Below are 17,405 nucleotides of genomic sequence, written 5' to 3'. Positions count from 1 at the left end.
GTTGGGGGGCAGTGGGAGTCCCCTGCTGATGAGCAGGACCCCTCTGGGCAGGTGCAAGGTTTTCAGGCCACTGCTACCTCTTTCCTCTCTCCCCTAGAAGGAAGTCAAGAGGCTTCCTAAGGCTGGGTGGGTAGGCAAAACAAGTTTGAAATCCACCTGCAATCTGATCTGGGGGCAGCTCTGGGGTCAGGTCACCCAATGGTTTGATCTCTTTGGTGTTGTTGAAATTCACAGCCACACAGAGAAAACACCCACTGTTTCCTCTTTACAACAAGGTGAGAGAGAGAATGGGATCATCTGATCATGGTTCCAGAGTCTTTCCATCTGCCCCAGTGACCAGAGGTCAGAGAGTATGTCACAAATATTTGTGCTACAGGACTCAGGTATCCCCACAGGGAGCCAGCCCCAAGCTCACGGATCAGATGTCAGCCATCAAGGCTTCCCAAACTCCTTCCCACCTGCCCAGTTCTAGACAGAGCATGTAGCTCCAGAATTCTCATTTCCATGGCAAAATATCACTTCTCCAGTGATCAACTCCCTCTGTGTGAGATGTTTCCTTACTGTACTAAATGATGCCTCTGGGAGAGAGAATTGCCCGAGGTTTCCATAGCTGGTCACCAACATCCAGAAGTTAGCTCTCAGCTTTGCTGGTCTGGGAACTTAATTCCATCAGTTTCTCAAAGATAAGCAGGCTAGAGAGAACTGGTTCTCTAAAAAAGAGCATGAATGACAACTGAGATATGGACTTGTCAAAGAGGGATATCAGGTAGCACCACTGGGATCCAACCTTTCTTCAGATCACCCCTGAATATAATCCCACTGTGGATGCTGAAACATAAAGCAGATATTTTTTTCCAAGAAGACAAAAGTAGAGCAAAGCCTCCAGAGTGAACCCGTTTTTAAGAAATATTTCATCATTCTAGAGTATATGGATAAACTGCCCTTCTGCATCCTGGAGATATTTCTGGATAAACAGTGCTGGTTCTCAGAATTAGAGGGCTCCCACTCTGGCACACAGAGCCATCTCCCCCTGTGATGCCAGCTCTGCCTCAACATAATATGACACAACTGAGTATATAACAACTTTCTTTATAAGTTAGCACTTTCCAGCTTTCTGAGCATCGCTGCACCTTACTGCACCCGTACACATGTCTATATGGCATACTGGGCTGAACTGATAAAGGGACTCCAGTCATCCCAAATCCTGTTCTGCTACCTTAAGGTTTAAAGGAAGTAAAAGCCCGCATACATCTTTGACTCATCGTTGCCCATAAGTGGGCCTTAGCACATAGGTTGGAAAGCTCTGGTGCATACCATACTCTTCTTCACTAGATCTGGGAGTATTTAGTAGAGACAGTAAGTACTTCAGTCTCTAATGAGCAACACACCTGTATTTAGGATCTGATTCTCTTCATGCTGTGTCTTGAGTTGTTTTGATATTACTTTCAGATGGTGAATTCTTCTGACTCTGCCACCCCCAAATCTGGAATGTCTTCTGTAGAGAATACTTATATTCTCTCCAGATCCCTTCTTCAGGGTTGATCTACCCAGCTCCCAGCTGCTGATGCCTCCCAGCTATGTCCCTTACTAGACAATGCCCTTGGCAGATAACTGCCTGGCACAAAGTGAAGCCCCTCCCAGTGTCGGCTCCAAGCCAATGACTGGCTAATGCAGCGATATAAAGGTTGGGCCTCCTTCCTTCAGTTGGAGAGAATTCTGAAAGCTCATCCCAGCTCTGGAGAAGGCAATGGCACCCCACTCCAGTACTCTTACTTGGAAAATCCCATGGACAGAGGAGCCTGTTAGGCTGCAATCCATGGGGTCGCTAAGAGTTGGACACGACTGAATGACTTCCCTTTCACTTTTCACTTTCATGCATTGGAGAAGGAAATGGCAACCCACTCCAGTGTTCTTGCCTGGAGAATCCCAGGGACGGGGGAGCCTGGTGGGCTTCCATCTCTGGGGTCCCACAGAGTCGGACACGACTCAAGTGACTTAGCATAGCATAGCATAGCATCCTAGCTCTAGAGCTCCCTGGAAGATTGCCTAAGGCCTCAGTTACCATCATGCCAAGGGTCGGTTTCTCCTTTTGACCAATCTTTATATGGAAACACACCCAGTAAAACTTTTGCACACGATTTTCTGTCACCAAAGCTGCTTCCAGTAAACCACACTGTCTTGGAGGTCTCTTTAGCATTTTAAGCACATCGTGTCATCTACCTTTTACTATAGAAAAGGATCAAATTTATATCAGCACAGATTAAATTGTTAAGTTACTCGATAATGTGAGGATTGGCGAGCTGTTGGAATGTCCGGGAAAGGACAGTAATTCAAAAGGAAAAATTGAGTTTCCTTATGGGAAAGAAGAAGAACCCAGAGGGACTAAAAGGTCATTTGTCTTCTACACCTTCTAGGACAAGGCACCTTTTTTCTCTGGGCCTCAGTTCCTTCATCCATCCTATGGTCAGGTGACCACCTGATTGCTCTGTATTTTTTTTTTTTTTTTTGCACCACACAGCATGTGGGATCTTACTTCCCTGACCAGGGATTGACCCTGTGCCCCCTGCATTGGAAGTGTGGAGTCTTAACCACTGGGCCACCAGGGAAGTCCTTCACGTGATTGCTCTGCTCACACTTCCTATGGATCTATATTTCTGTTTTTCTAAAGCAGTAGTTCTCATGCTTGAATGTGCATCAAAACCTCTTGAAAGACCCATTAAAACACAGATTGCTGGGTTCCACCTCCAGAGTTTCTCACTCAGTAGGTCAGAGCGAGACTTGAGAATCTGCATTTCTCACAAGTACCTGCTGGTACAGAGGCTAATACTGTGGGTCTGGGGTCCACACTCTGAGAACTATAGCTCTAATGGCATGGGAAGGGCTGTCTGTTTGCTCAGCTGGAAGAAGGACCATTTCACAAATCGTAATGTAGTGACATTACTACTCAAGTGACTTTAAAAGAGTTAATGCAACTTCTTGATTTGCTTGGTGAGAAACTCTTTGTCAAAGAAAAAAAATGTTCCAAGCCCAACAGAGGCCTAACTATCTAAAGCTAAATCTTATGTGAAAAAAGACATCACTTTTTCCAGAGGAGACTATGAAGATCATAAACCAAACAGATTTGGATTTAGGAAAAGTTCGTCTAAGCAAGAGGAAGGAGGGAGGGAAAGAATTGTCTTTTAGAGAGGGTCTTCCTGGACCCTCCGCACCCTTCGTGTGCAGAGGACCCTTGCCACCTGCATGCAGTCCGGGATGCTGAGAGTGTCAGATGCTGAACCTCTCGCTTGTGAACAAAATCTCAGACTCCAACCCCCTGAGACTCTGGGGCATGCCCAGTGCCAGCAAGAGTCGTCTGCACAGCGCTGCACTGCTGGAAGCACTCTCCCTTCTCTGGCCTGGGGCCTTGCCACCCAGTCTGTTTTTACTGGACGTCTTGGAGGTCTGAGAGCCCAGGCGTCAGGGCACTTCCTTCTTAAGAGTGTAGTGTCTGGGACGCTGAACCCAAGCCTGCCAGTTCCCATGCACGCCTCCAGGCCATGATGTAGCCCTGCTGGCTGGAGGAATATAGGCTTTGCTGGTTCTCACAGAGTATTCGGTTGGACAATGCCCTGGAACTGTGCTCTGGAGGCACTTGGGTACTGCATGGGATAAGGAAAATCTTCAACTAAATCTTTCCTTTCTCCCCAAAGACAAGTTACCCATCTTTAAGGCATCAGAGAATCTCAGGACTCTGAGGACCCTTCAGAGACCATCTGGTCAAGCTCTCTTTAATAATCATAACATCCTATTCATAAAGAAGGCTGAGCACTGAAGAACTGACTTTTTCAAACTGTGGTGCTGGAGAAGACTCTTGGGAGTCTCTTGGATAGCAAGGAGACCAACCAGTCAGTCTGAAAGGAAATCAACCTTGAATATTCACTGGAAGGACTAATGCTGAAGCTCCAATAGTGTGGCAGCCAACTGATGCAAAGAGCTGACTCACTGGAAAAGACTCTGATGCTGGGAAGGATTGAAGGCAGGTAGAGAAGGAGGTGGCAGAGTATGAGATGATTATATAGCATCACTGACTCAATGGATATGAATATGAGCAAACTCCAAGAGATAGTGAAGGACAGGGTAGCCTGGTGTGTGGCACTCCATGGGGTCACAAAGAGCTGGATATGACTTAGTAACTGAACAACAACAGCAGCAGTTCATAATAATGATGATAACATTTTACAGTTGGAGAATTTTACAAAGTGCTTCCATGTACATTATGTGTATCTTCACAGGCTACACTGAGTCTGTGAGAAAGTCCTGTTGGCTCTTCCTCAAAATTATGTCCCATTGCTCTGTCCACTCTCTCCGTCTCTTCTGCTACTGGTCTAGCCAGGACCTCTTCAGCACCAGCCGCCAAATATATTTCTCCTCTGGACTCTTGCTTCTTGAACACCATCCATTTCCTACACAGCAACCAGAATGATCTTTTAAAATATAAATTGGTGGTGATTGTACAACATTGTGAATGTCACTGAAATGTTCACTTTAGAATGGTTCATTTTACATTATATGACTTTCACCTCAATTTAAAAAACTGTGTGTATATAAATCAGAACATGTCACATGCTGGCAGAAAAACCCTTCAGTGGTTTCCACTGCACTTAGAGTAAAATTCAAATTCTTTACCATGAGAATAGCAGTCTCCCTAATGGATCTTGTAACCTTACCTATGTTGTCTCCTGCCATTTTTTTTTTCAGTATTTATTTTTTTGACTGCACTGGGTCTCAGTTGTGGCATTCTGGATCTAGTTCCTTGACCAGGGATTGGACACAAGCCCCCTGCATTGGGAGCACAGAGTCTTAGTCACTGGACCACCAGGGAAGTCCCCCCTGCCACTCTTTATCACACTCACTTGTTCCCAGGCACACCTTCTTCCCCTCTGCCCAAGCACACGGAGGTCATTCCTAAGAAACAATGTGTTCCCCTGTCTACAGCAATGCTTCACCCAGATTCACTCAATCCAAAGGAGCTTCACCCTTCACTATCAGCTCCCTGTTTTGTATTTATTCACATCACTCCCAGGTATTATAAGGGATTGGCTCACATGATTATGGAGGCTGGTCAGTCAAAAATCTACAGTGTGGGCCAGCAGACTGGAGACCCAGAAGAGCTGCTGGTGTGGATGAAGCCTTAAGGCAATCTGCTGGAGGAGTCTCTCTTGATGGGGGAGGCTGATCTCCTTGTTCTAGTCTAGCCTTCAACTGATTGGATGAGACCCACCCAGATTATGTTGGGCAATCTGCTTCCTCACAGTTCATCATTTTAAAAGGTAATTTCATCCCCAAACATTCTCCAAGGTGACACAGTAAATTAAGCATCACAGTGAGTACTTTATAGGTGTTTGTTAATTGAATGATCTAATCTGGCACTTGGAAATTCTGTGGTGTAGGGATTACTAGCCCCACTTCATAGGTGTCCCTGGAGCAAGGAGGTTAAATGATTCATTGAAGAACATAGAGTTGGAAAGTGGCAAAGGCAAGTCAAGTCCCCTCTTCTACCACTGAATCTAGAGCTTGAACAATTTAACAATGTTCAGTGCACTCTCTATGCATACTGTCTCATGTGTATTCCTGTTAGGACTGCATCCAAAGAGGTAAGAATCCTCTCAACTCTTCTCTCTGGAAGTTGCTCTGTAAACAGTTACAAAAATCATCCTGCTAGGAAAGCAGGCAAGAAGAGAAGAATCTGAAGAACAAGTGTGGTGCTTTTCCCTAGGATTCAACACACTTTGGTTTCTTGGGCCCTTTGCCCTTCACTCATTCTGCTTTAAGTCAGTCACTAATGCTTCCAAGGGAAAAACTGATCCACATTTCTACTCTAGCCCAGTACTAGCTAAAGTAGCTACCATTTATCAGATGCTTACTATATGACAGGAAGCCTTAGAGAGTAGATATTATTAACTTCCATTTTTAAGTTGAGAACATGAAGGTTTGGAGGATAAGTAACTTGCCAAGGTCACAGCTTGTAAATAGCAAGAGAGATTCAAATCTTGTCTGATTCCAAAATTAGTCTTCTCACTATACCATGGGACCTCTTAAAAGTATTCAGATCTGTGACTCATTCCCCCTGAATCCCCCCCTCACTCCCTTCTCGTCCTCTGCCAAACTGAAGCTGTCTGGTATAGTGGACAGTTCATAGGTCCTGGAGAGAGAAGCATTGGGCCCTTTCAGGCTGTCTGAACAAGTTGTTTGGTGTCTCAATCATTCTATAGTTTACTCATGTATAAAGCGAAAGAAAAAAGTCCCACTGTTCAGTTGAAAAGAGATGCTGTCTGTGATGCTGAGTATTAGAATGCTGTGTATATTAATTAGGATTGTTGTCATCTAAATATGTCACTTTCTTTCTAGATCTGAAGGAAAAACTTAACTTGCAGGAGTCTTTTTCCACTTGACACAAATCCGTTTAATCATTTGCTTGATTTATACACCTTGAGCATTAACAAGTAATTATGAGCTCATTTTCAAATAAATTGGGTGTTTGCTTTTTCTCTTCAAAGGGACTATTAACCAAGGCAGGGATTTAATTTTCTATTTCTGTTTTATCTTCTTATCTTGCCCAATGCAGGGCTCTTCATTTACCAGGAGCTCAATAAATTCAGGATGAAGAACTGACTCAAGAATGAGAATCTGTGGGAAAAGTCAAGATGTCATTATGCTTATGGAGAGTAACACATTTGATGAAGACAAGTCTGGGGAATCCAGAAAGTGCAAGTTAAGTTGGGGAGATATGTCCCTAAATGGATTAGTGAGAAATAATGGGGTCATAGAGAAGGGCAAAGTCCCTAAATCCCAAACTCACATTCTGTGAGGATGGACAGTGGCTCTTTCTGGCTTAGGATGGTATGGTGAAGTGTAAAAATGACTAAACTAGGACTCAACATCCCTGGCTGCAGATCTGATTTAACACCTTTAAATCAGTTAAAAAATCTGTAGCATGATGAAAGTGAAAGTGGAAGTTGCTCAGTAGTGTTCAAATCTTTGTGACCCCATGGACTGCAGCCCACCAGGGTCCTCTGTCCATTGGATTCTCCAGGCAAGAATACTGGAGTGGGGTAGCCATTCCCTTCTCCAGGGGATCTTCCCAGCCCTGGGATTGAACTCGGGTCTCCTGCATTGCAAGCAGATTCTTTACCATCTGAGCCACCAGGGAAGCCCTTGTAATACCATAGGCTGAACTAGATTACTGTCAGGTTATTACTTCTGCTTCAAAAATGTTACAGAATCACAAACAAGAGACTGACTTCTAAGTCTTAACATATAAAAACCTTCTACAAATCAAATTAAAAAACCCAGTAACCCAACAGAGAAACGCTGGACTGGAAGAAACACAAGCTGGAATCAAGATTGCTGGGAGAAATATCAATAACCTCAGATATGCAGATGACACCACCCTTATGGCAGAAAGTGAAGAGGAACTCAAAAGCCTCTTGATGAAAGTGAAAGTGGAGAGTGAAAAAGTGGGCTTAAAGCTCAACATTCAGAAACAAAGATCATGGCATCTGGTCCTATCACTTCATGGGAAATAGATGGGGAAACAGTGGAAACAGTGTCAGACTTTATTTTTCTGGGCTCCAAAATCACTGCAGATGGTGACTGCAGCCATGAAATTAAAAGACACTTACTCCTTGGAAGGAAAGTTATGGCCAACCTAGATAGCATATTCAAAAGCAGAGACATTACTTTGCCGACAAAGGTCCGTCTAGTCAAGGCTATGATTTTTCCTGTGGTCATGTATGGATGTGAGAGTTGGACTGTGAAGAACGCTGAGAGCCGAAGAATTGATGCTTTTGAACTGTGGTGTTGGAGAAGACTCCTGAGAGTCCCTTGGACTGCAAGGAGATCCAACCAGTCCATTCTGAAGGTGATCAGCCCTGGGATTTCTTTGGAAGGAATGATGCTAAAGCTGAAACTCCAGTACTTTGGTCACCTCATGTGAAGAGTTGACTCATTGGAAAAGACTCTGATGCTGGGAGACATTGGGAGCGGGAGGAGAAGGGGACGACAGAGGATGAGATGGCTGGATGGCATCACTGACTCGATGGACGTGAGTCTCAGTGAACTCCAGGAGTTGGTGATGGACTGGGAGGCCTGGCGTGCTGCGATTCGTGGGGTCACAAACAGTCGGACACGACTGAGTGACTGAACTGAACTGAACCCAACAGAGAGGGTGAAAGATGTAAGTAGAGAGTTCACAGAAAAGAAATCACAGCAACTTTTAAACCAAAAGAGTGATGCAAGTTAAAACTACAAAGAAATTCAATGTTTTCAACTATCAGGAAATAATGAGTTCCACAACACGCTGTGTTCACTGTGTTGCTGAGCGTGAGGAAGCCAGCACTCTCAAAAAGTAGTGGAAGTGTACATTGGAATATCCTCTAGGGAGGACAGTTTGGTCATCACCAAATTACTTATTAAAATTAAGGGCTTCCCAGGTGGCACAGTGGTAAAGAATCAGCCTGCAATTCAGGAGATGCAAGAGACACAGATTTGATCCCTGGGTTGGGAAGATCCCTTGGAGTAGGGAATGGAAACCAGCTCCAGTTTTCTTGCCTAGAAAATTCCAGGGACAAAGAAGCCTGGCAGGCTACAATCCATGGGGTTGCAAAGAGTCAGATGCGACTGAGCACACCTGCGCACACATGCACACACACACACACACACACACACACACACTAAAAGTTCACATACCCTTTGATGTGGCTATTTTACGCCTACGTGTTTATCCTATAGATATACTCACACATTCGAGAAACAACGCATGTAAAAGGACATTCACTGCAGCATTTTGTACTACCAGTGGATTTAAAACAAACTGAATGTCCACCTATGGACTGCTATTTAAATAAACTATGGTATACTGTATTTCCATACAATGCAATCATGACAACCTTTCAAAAGAATGAGGCATCTCTAAAGTACTAGCATAAAAAAAATCTTCAAGATATATGTTTAATAAAAAAAGATAGGAGCAAGATAGTGTGTATAGTATAGTACCATTTGAGTTATTAAACAGAAAGCATATTTATTATATAATATGTATATTCCTTTTTACTTAGAAATACTTTAAAACTTACAAAGTTGTAAAAAGATATAATCTTTATTTTTTATCTTTATGGAAAAATAAAGATAAATGACATTCACATACCCTTTACCCATTCACTTACTATCAACATTTTATCCCATTTGCTTTATCATATGAATATATATAGTTTTAATGTCTCTGGAAGCGGTCATAAGAAAGTTGTAACAATGGTTGCTTTGAAGGAGGGAACTAAATGACTAGAAGACTTACTTTTTACTCTATGCCCTCTGGGACCTTTTGAATTTTGTATGACACTTTAAAAATTAAATTTAAATTTATATGAGCATCTCTGCAAAAATTCTGAGGTCTGTAACTTCAGAGTAAAGATCACTATTCCACTGAAGGAAGATAGATATCTGAAAATGAAAGTCAAAAGGTAGCCAAGAGTGACTACACAGAGATGAGGGGTAGTTTCTCTTTATAGAAGTCTTCCAGCTGATAAAGAAAGAAGGGTGATTATTTTATCAGCATTTGTAACCCCTGTTGTGTCAGTGGGTCAATAGCTGTTAACATCAAAAGGACATTTATTAATACATTTGGATGTCCCCTGATGGAAGTACACACCACTGCCTGTGAAGGATTCATACCCACACAATTGATCTTGAATTAGATCAGCTTCCACCGCATGTGCTCAGTCGCATCTGACTGTTTGCGGTCCCATGGACTGTAGCTCATCAGTCTCCTCTGTCCATGGCATTTTTCAGACAAGAACACTGGAGTGGGTTACCATTTCCTTCTCCAGGGGATTTTCCCAACCCAGGGATCAAAACTGAGTCTCTTGTTTTCCTGCATTGGCAGGTGTTTTTTTTTGTTTGTTTTTTTAACTGCTGTTACCACCTGGGACTATAAAGAAAGCTGAGCGCCGAAGAATTGATGCTTTTGAGCTGTGGTGTTGGAGAAGACTCTTGAGAGTCCCTTGGACTGCAAGGAGATCCAACCAGTCCATCCTAAAGGAGATCAGTCCTGCCTGGGTGTTCATTGGAAGGACTGATGTTGAAGCTGAAACTCCAATACTCTGGCCACCTGATGCGAAGAGCTGACTCATTTGAAAAGACCCTGATGCTGGGAAAGATTGAGGGCAGGAGGAGAAGGGGATGACAGAGGATGAGATGGTTGGATGGAATCACCAACTCGATAGACGTGGGTTTGGATGGACTCCAGGAGTTGGGGATGGACAGGGAAGCCTGGCGTGCTGTGGTTCATGGGGTCACAAAGAGTTGGACACAACTGAGCGACTGAACTGAACTGAACCACCTAGGAAGCCCTCAACTTCTGGACTTAATGTATCAGTTATAGGATACACAGGGATCAGAAGAATGCATCATCCTTGGTAGGTGCATTCCTGTGGGCTGTGCTCACCAGCTCCTGTGTCGGCAGGCTTCTGGTATATTCAGGCCATGGGAGGTTCTGGGAGGTACGTAGGAGGCTGAAGTTGGAGAGAAGCCAGGGTCTTGTCTATCCTGTTGTGCCCTTCATGGAGGCCCCCCACACTGGATACTTCTTTTCTGTAGCTCAAGCTCCCGTTAGTTACACCAACATGATTCCTATCTCCACCTCCTGACTTTATCCCTTAGACTCCAGTAAAACCTTCTCTTCCCTTTGTTCCTTGTGGGTTAGGGGTAACAGTTGTTTCCTCCTATTGTAACTTCACTTGTTTGGCTTTTTTGCTCCTCCCATCACCTGTGTAATTAATTCCCCTCTTTTTAAATACTCTGAGTGGTTTCTGTTTTCCTGATTGGACACTAACTGATATACATGGCTTTAATGATTATTTCAAACATATGTGCCTTGGAACAAATAATTTACAAAGTAAGTATTTTTCAGGGCATAGAAAAGAGATCCTCTGGTCTCTATTTTATGAGATTAGCACAGTCTTGAGACAAAACCTGTAAAGATGACAGAATAAAACTATAAGCAAGTCATAAGAACTGGTTTTCATATGGCTTCCTGATTTGTGACAAAGATGCCATTACACTGCAGTGCAGGAAAGTCTTTTCAAAAATGATGTTGGGTCAATTAGAACTCATTAAAATGAAAAAGAAACATCGATCCTCTAATTCACACCATATCTCCCAAAAAAAGATTGTGATGACCTATTGGCCACCTTATGCGAAAAGCTGACTCATTGGAAAAGACTCTGATGCTGGGAGGGATTGGGGGCAGGAGGAGAAAGGGACGACAGAGGATGAGATGGCTGGATGGCATCACTGACTCGATGGATGTGAGTCTCAGTGAACTCCAGGAGTTGGTGATGGACAGGGAGGCCTGGCGTGCTGCGATTCACGGGGTCGCAAAAAGTCGGAAAGGACTGAGTGAATGAACTAACTGAACCGAACTGATAGACCTATACAAGCTTCCCTGGTAGTGCAGTGCTAAAGAATCTGCCCGCAATATAGGAGACGGGGGTTTGATCCCTGGGTCCAAAAGATCCTCTGGAGTAGGAAATGAAAACCTGTTCCAGTATTTTTGCCTGGGAAATCCAATGGACAGAGGAGCCTGCTGGGCTACAGTCCACGGGGTGTCAAAGATTCAGACACAGCTGAACATGCACACGTAGACCTATATATAAACCCTAAGGCTATAAGTTCCTAAAAAAGCCACGGGGGAATATCTATGATTTAAGGTAGACAAAAAATTGTAAAATAGTACTTAAAAATCACTAAACAAGAGAAAAGCTTAATATGTTGGTTCATTAAAATTAAGAACTGTTCATCAAAAGACAACATTAAGAGACTGAAAAGGCAAGTGATAGACTGGGAAAAGAAACCCTCTCTCTGTGTGTCTTTTTCTCTCTGCCTCCCTACCATGCCTACCCTACCTGCCTCCATGATAAGGGACTTATCCAGAACATGTAAAGAAGCACAAGTCAAAGGAAAAAGACTTCCAGTCCTACGGAAAAACTGGGAAAAACTGAAATAGGCACTTAACAACAACAACAACAAAACACATTCAAATGACCAGTAAGTATATGAAAAGGTGCTCAAAGTCATTTGATCAGAAAAACATAAGTTAAAGCCATAATGTGATATCACCAGAGTACTGCTAAAATTAAAAGGACTGGATAAAGCCAAATGTTGGCAAAGATGTGGTAGACAACTAGAATTCTTATACATGGCTGATGGAATATAAATTAGTTTAACCACATTGGAAAATTATTCAGTAGGCTTTTTAGTTTTTAATTGCTCTGAGGTATAATTCATGTATAATAAATTATACATTTTTAATGCATATAATTTGATGGCTGAGTTTTGACCTATGTGTGCAATCATGAAATGACTACCACAGTCAAGAAAATGAATGTGTTCATCATCCCCAGAAGTTTCCTCATGCCTTGTGGAATCCATCCCTTCCTCTCTTCTCCCCTCAAGCCCATCCCTAGGCAATTACTGATCTATTTTCTATCACTATGAATTAGTTTGCCTTTTCTAGAATTTTATATACATGGAATCACATAGTATTTTGTATCTAGCTTCTTTTACTCAGTTATTTTGAGATTTATCTATGTTGCTGTGTCTTTCAATAATACATTTTTTACTGCTGAGTAGTATTCCATTATATGGCTATCCCTCAATTTGTTGATGTAGTCATCTGTTGGTGAATGTTTGGGTTGTTTCTGGTGTTTTGCTATTACAAATAAAGCTATGAACATTAGCGTACAAGTCTTTGTGTGGATAGATGCCTATTTCTCTTGGGTAAATACTTGGAACAGAATGGCTGAGTCATAGGTCAATGTATGTGCAACTTTTAAAGAAATGAGCAGAAGTTTTTAATTGAACTAAATATTCAATGGATATTGAATGGATCACATATTGAATGGATAACATATTCTCTGTGATCCATCAAATCCACCTTGGATATATTCCTAAAAGAAATGAATACATATGTCTGCCCCAAAATACATATAAGAGTATTCATTGTACTTTATTCACAATAGCCAGAAATCAATCAGATGTCCAAATGTGTACAACAGTGGTCAAGGATCGTCCACCATTGTGGTGTTATAGAATTTCCCTGGCCAACAAGAATACTTTGTTGTTCAGTAAATCTGACTGTCATGACCAGTCCATGACATACACCCTCAGTTCCCCTGTCTCTCTCTTCCATCAATGTTCTTATCTGTCAAACGTAACACTTATCAACCCAGATTTCTGCCTGTTTCCTGCCAGTACCCGAGTTGCTGAAGAAAAGCATACCATAATCTTGTGACTGGTCCCCAGTGTTTCTCAATTGGGAATAGATTAGCTCCCTAGAGGGTACTTGGAAATTTTGTGGGGAACATTTTTGATCATCACAATCAATGATATAGGTATTACTTAGGGCCAGGGATGCCAGAAGCTGAAAAGCATGCATTCCCAAAAGGCTAATTGCATCTCCACTGAAAAACACTGCTTGATCAAAAATCTCAAGTGTTCAGTTCAGTTTAGTTGCTCAGTCTTGTCTGACTCTTTGCAACCCCATGGACTGCGGCATGTAAGGCCTTCCTGTCCATCACCAACATCTCACCCTCTTCTCCCTTCTCCCCATGTCCATAAGTCTATTCTTTATGTCTGTTTCTCCACTGCTGCCCTGTAAATAAATTCTTCAGTACCATTTTTCTAGATTCCATATATGTACATTAGAATAGGATATTTATCTTTCCCTTATGACTCACTTCACTCTGTATAATAGGTTCTAGGTTCATCCACCTCATCAGAACTGACTCAAATGTGTTCCTTTTTATGACTGAGCAATATGCCATTGTGTATATGTACCACAACTTCTTTATTCATTCATCTGTTGATGGACATCTAGGATGCTTCCATGTTCTAGCTATTGTAAATAGTGCTGCAATGAACAATGGGATACATGTATCTTTTTCAATTTTGGTTTCCTCAGAGTATATGCCTAGTAATGGGATTGCTGGGTCATATGGTGGTTTTATTGCTAGTTTTTTAAGGAATCCCCATACTGTCTTCCATAGTGGCTGTATCAATTTACATTCCCACCAGCAGTGCTAGAGCATTCCCTTTTCTCCACACCCTCTCCAGCATTTATTGTTTGTAGACTTTTTATTGATGGCCATTCTCACTGGTGTGAGGTGATATTTCATTGTGGTTTTGATTTGCATTTCTCTAATAATGAGTGATGTTGAGCATCTTTTCATGTGTTTGTTAGCCATCTGTATGTCTTCTTTGGAAAAATGTCTGTTTAAGTCTTTTTCCCACTTTTTGATTGGGTTGTTTGTTTTTCTGGCATAGAGTTGTATGAGCTGCTTGTATATTTTGGAAATTAATCTTTTGTCAGTTGCTTCATTTGCTATTATTTTTCTCCCATTCTGAGGGTTGTCTTTTCACCTTGCTTATAGTTTTCTTTGCTGTGCAAAAAGCTTTTAAGTTTAATCACGTCCCACTTGTTTATTTTTGTTTTTATTTATGTTACTCTAAAAGGTTGGTCATAGAGGATCTTGCTTTGATTTATGTCACTGAGTGTTCTGCCTATGTTTTCCTCTGAGAGTTTTATAGTTTCTGGTCTTACATTTAGGTCTTGAATCCATTTTGAGTTTATCTTTGTGTATGGTGTTAGGAAGTGTTCTAATTTCATTCTTTTACATGTAGCTGTCCAGTTTTCCCAGCACCATTTATTGAAGAGGCTGTTTTTGCCCCATTGTATACTCTTGCCTCCTTTGTCAAAAATAGGGTACCCAGTGGTGCATGGGTTTATTTCTGGGCTTTCTGTCTTGTTGCATTGGTCTATATTTCTGTGTTTGTGCCAGTACCATCCTGTCTTGATGACTAGCTTTGTAGTATAATCTGAAGTCAGGAAGGTTGACTCCTCCAGCTCCATTTTCTTTCTCAAGATTGCTTTGGCTATTTGGGGTCTTTTTTGTTTCCATATGAATTGTGAAATTTTTTGTTCTAGTTCTGTGAAAAATGCTATTGTTAATTTGATAAGGAGCACATTGAGTCTGTCCATTGTGTTTGGTAGTATAGACATTTTCACAATATTAATTCTTCCTACCCATAAACATCTGTTTATGTCATCTTTGATTTCTTTCATTAGTGTCTCATAATTTTCTGTGTACAGTTCTTTTGTCTCCTTAGGTAAATTTATTCTTAGATATTTAATTCCTTTTTGTTGCAATGGCGAATGGGATTGATTCCTTAATTTCTCTTTCTGATTTTTCATTTTTATTATATAGAAATGCAAATGATTTCTGTGTATTGATTTTGTATCCTGCAACTTTGCTAAATTCACTGATTTAGTTCAGTTCAGTTCAGTTCAGTGGCTTAGTCGTGTCCGACTCTTTGTGACCCCATGAATCGCAGCACGGCAGGCCTCCCTGTCCATCACCAACTCCTAGAGTTCACTCAAACTCATGTCCATTGAGTTGGTGATGCCATCCAGCCATCTCATCCTCTGTCGTCCCCTTCTCCTCCTGCCCCCAATCCCTCCCAGCATCAGAGTCTTTTCCAATGAGTCAACTCGTTGCATGAGGTGGCCAAAGTACTGGGGTTTCAGCTTTAGCATCATTCCCTCCAAAGAACACCCAGGGCTGATCTTCAGAATGGACTGGTTGGATCTCCTTGCAGTCCAAGGGACTCTCAGGAGTCTTCTCCAACACCACAGTTCAAAAGCATCAATTCTTCAGCGCTCAGCTTTCTTCACAGTCCAACTCTCACATCCATACATGACCACTGGAAAAACCAAAATTCACTGATTAGCTGTAGTAATTTTCTGATACTATCTTTAGCGTTTTCTATGTACAGTATCATGTCATTTGCAAACATTGAGAGCTTTACTTCTTTTCTGATCTGGATTCCTTTTATTTCTTTTTCTTCTCTGATTGCTCTAGCTAGGACTTCCAGAACTATGTTGAATAATAGTGGTGAAAGTGGACACACTTGTCTTGTTCCTGATCTTAGGGGGAATGCTTTCAGTTTTTCACCATTGAGAATAATGTTTGCTGTAGGCTTATCATATACGGCCTCTACTATGTTGAGGTAGGTTCCTTCTATGCCCATTTTTTGAAGAGTTTTAATCATAAATGGGTGCTGAATTTTGTCAAAGGCGTTTTCTGCATCTACTGAGATTATCATATGTTTTTAATCTTTCAATTTTTTAATATGGTGTATCACATTGATTTGCATATATTGAAGAATCCTTGCATTCCTGGAATAAACTCAACTTGATCATGGTGTATGAGCTTTTTGATGTGTTGCTGAATTCTGTTTGCTAAAATTTTGTTGAGGATTTTGGATCTATGTTCATCAGTGATATTGGCCTGTAGTTTTCTTTTTCTTGGTTGTCTTTGTCTGGTTTTGGTTTCAGGGTGATGGTGGCCTCATAGAATGAGTTTGGCAGTGTTCCTTTTTCGGCAATTTTTTGAAAGAGTTTTAGAAGGATAGGCATTAGCTCTTCTCTAAATGTTTGACAGAATTCTCCTGTGAAGCCATCTGGTCCTGGGCTTTTGTTTTTTGGGAAACTTTTGATTACAGCTTCAATTTCAGTGCTTGTAATTGGGTTGTTCATAATTTCTATTTCTTCCTGGTTCAGTCTTGAAAGATTGAACTTTTCTAAAGATCTGTCCATTTCTTCCAGGTTATCCATTTTATTGTCATAGAGTTGTTCATAATAGTCTCTTCTAGTCCTTTGTATTTCTGCATTGTCTGATATAACCTCTCCTTTTTCATTTCTAATTTTGTTGATTTGATTCTTTTTTTTCTTGATGAGTCTGGCTAAAATTTTGTCAATTTTGTTTATTTTCTCAAAGAACCAACTTTTAGTTTTATTAATCTTTACTACTGTTTCTTTCATTTCTTTTTCATTTATTTCTGCTTAGATCTTTATGATTTTTTTCCTTCTACTAATTTTGGTTTTTTTTTTGTTCTTCTTTTTCCAGTTGTTTTAGGTGAAAAGTTAGGTTTTCTATTTGAGGTTTTTCTTGTTTCTTGAGGTAGGATTGTATTACTATAAGCTTCCCTCTTAGGACAGCTTTTGCTGCACTCCATAGGTTTTGAGTTGTCGTGTTTTCATTGTCATTTGTTTCTAGAAGTTATTTTTTATTTCCCTTTGGATTTCTTCAGTAACCTGTTGGTCATTTAGAAACATGTTGTTTAATCTCCACGTGTTTGTGTTTCTTACACTTTTTTTCTTGTAATTGATATCTAGTCTCATAGTGTTGTGGTCAGAGAAGATGCTTGATATGATTTCAATTTTCTTAAATTTACTGAGGTTTGATTTGTGACCCAAGATGTGATCTTTCCTGGAGAATGTTCCATGTGCACTTGAGAAGAAGGTGTATTCT

This window comes from Bos javanicus, chromosome 3 (assembly GCF_032452875.1).
Source record: "Bos javanicus breed banteng chromosome 3, ARS-OSU_banteng_1.0, whole genome shotgun sequence".
Taxonomy (NCBI): domain Eukaryota; kingdom Metazoa; phylum Chordata; class Mammalia; order Artiodactyla; family Bovidae; genus Bos; species Bos javanicus.
This window is presented reverse-complemented; position numbering follows the sequence as displayed.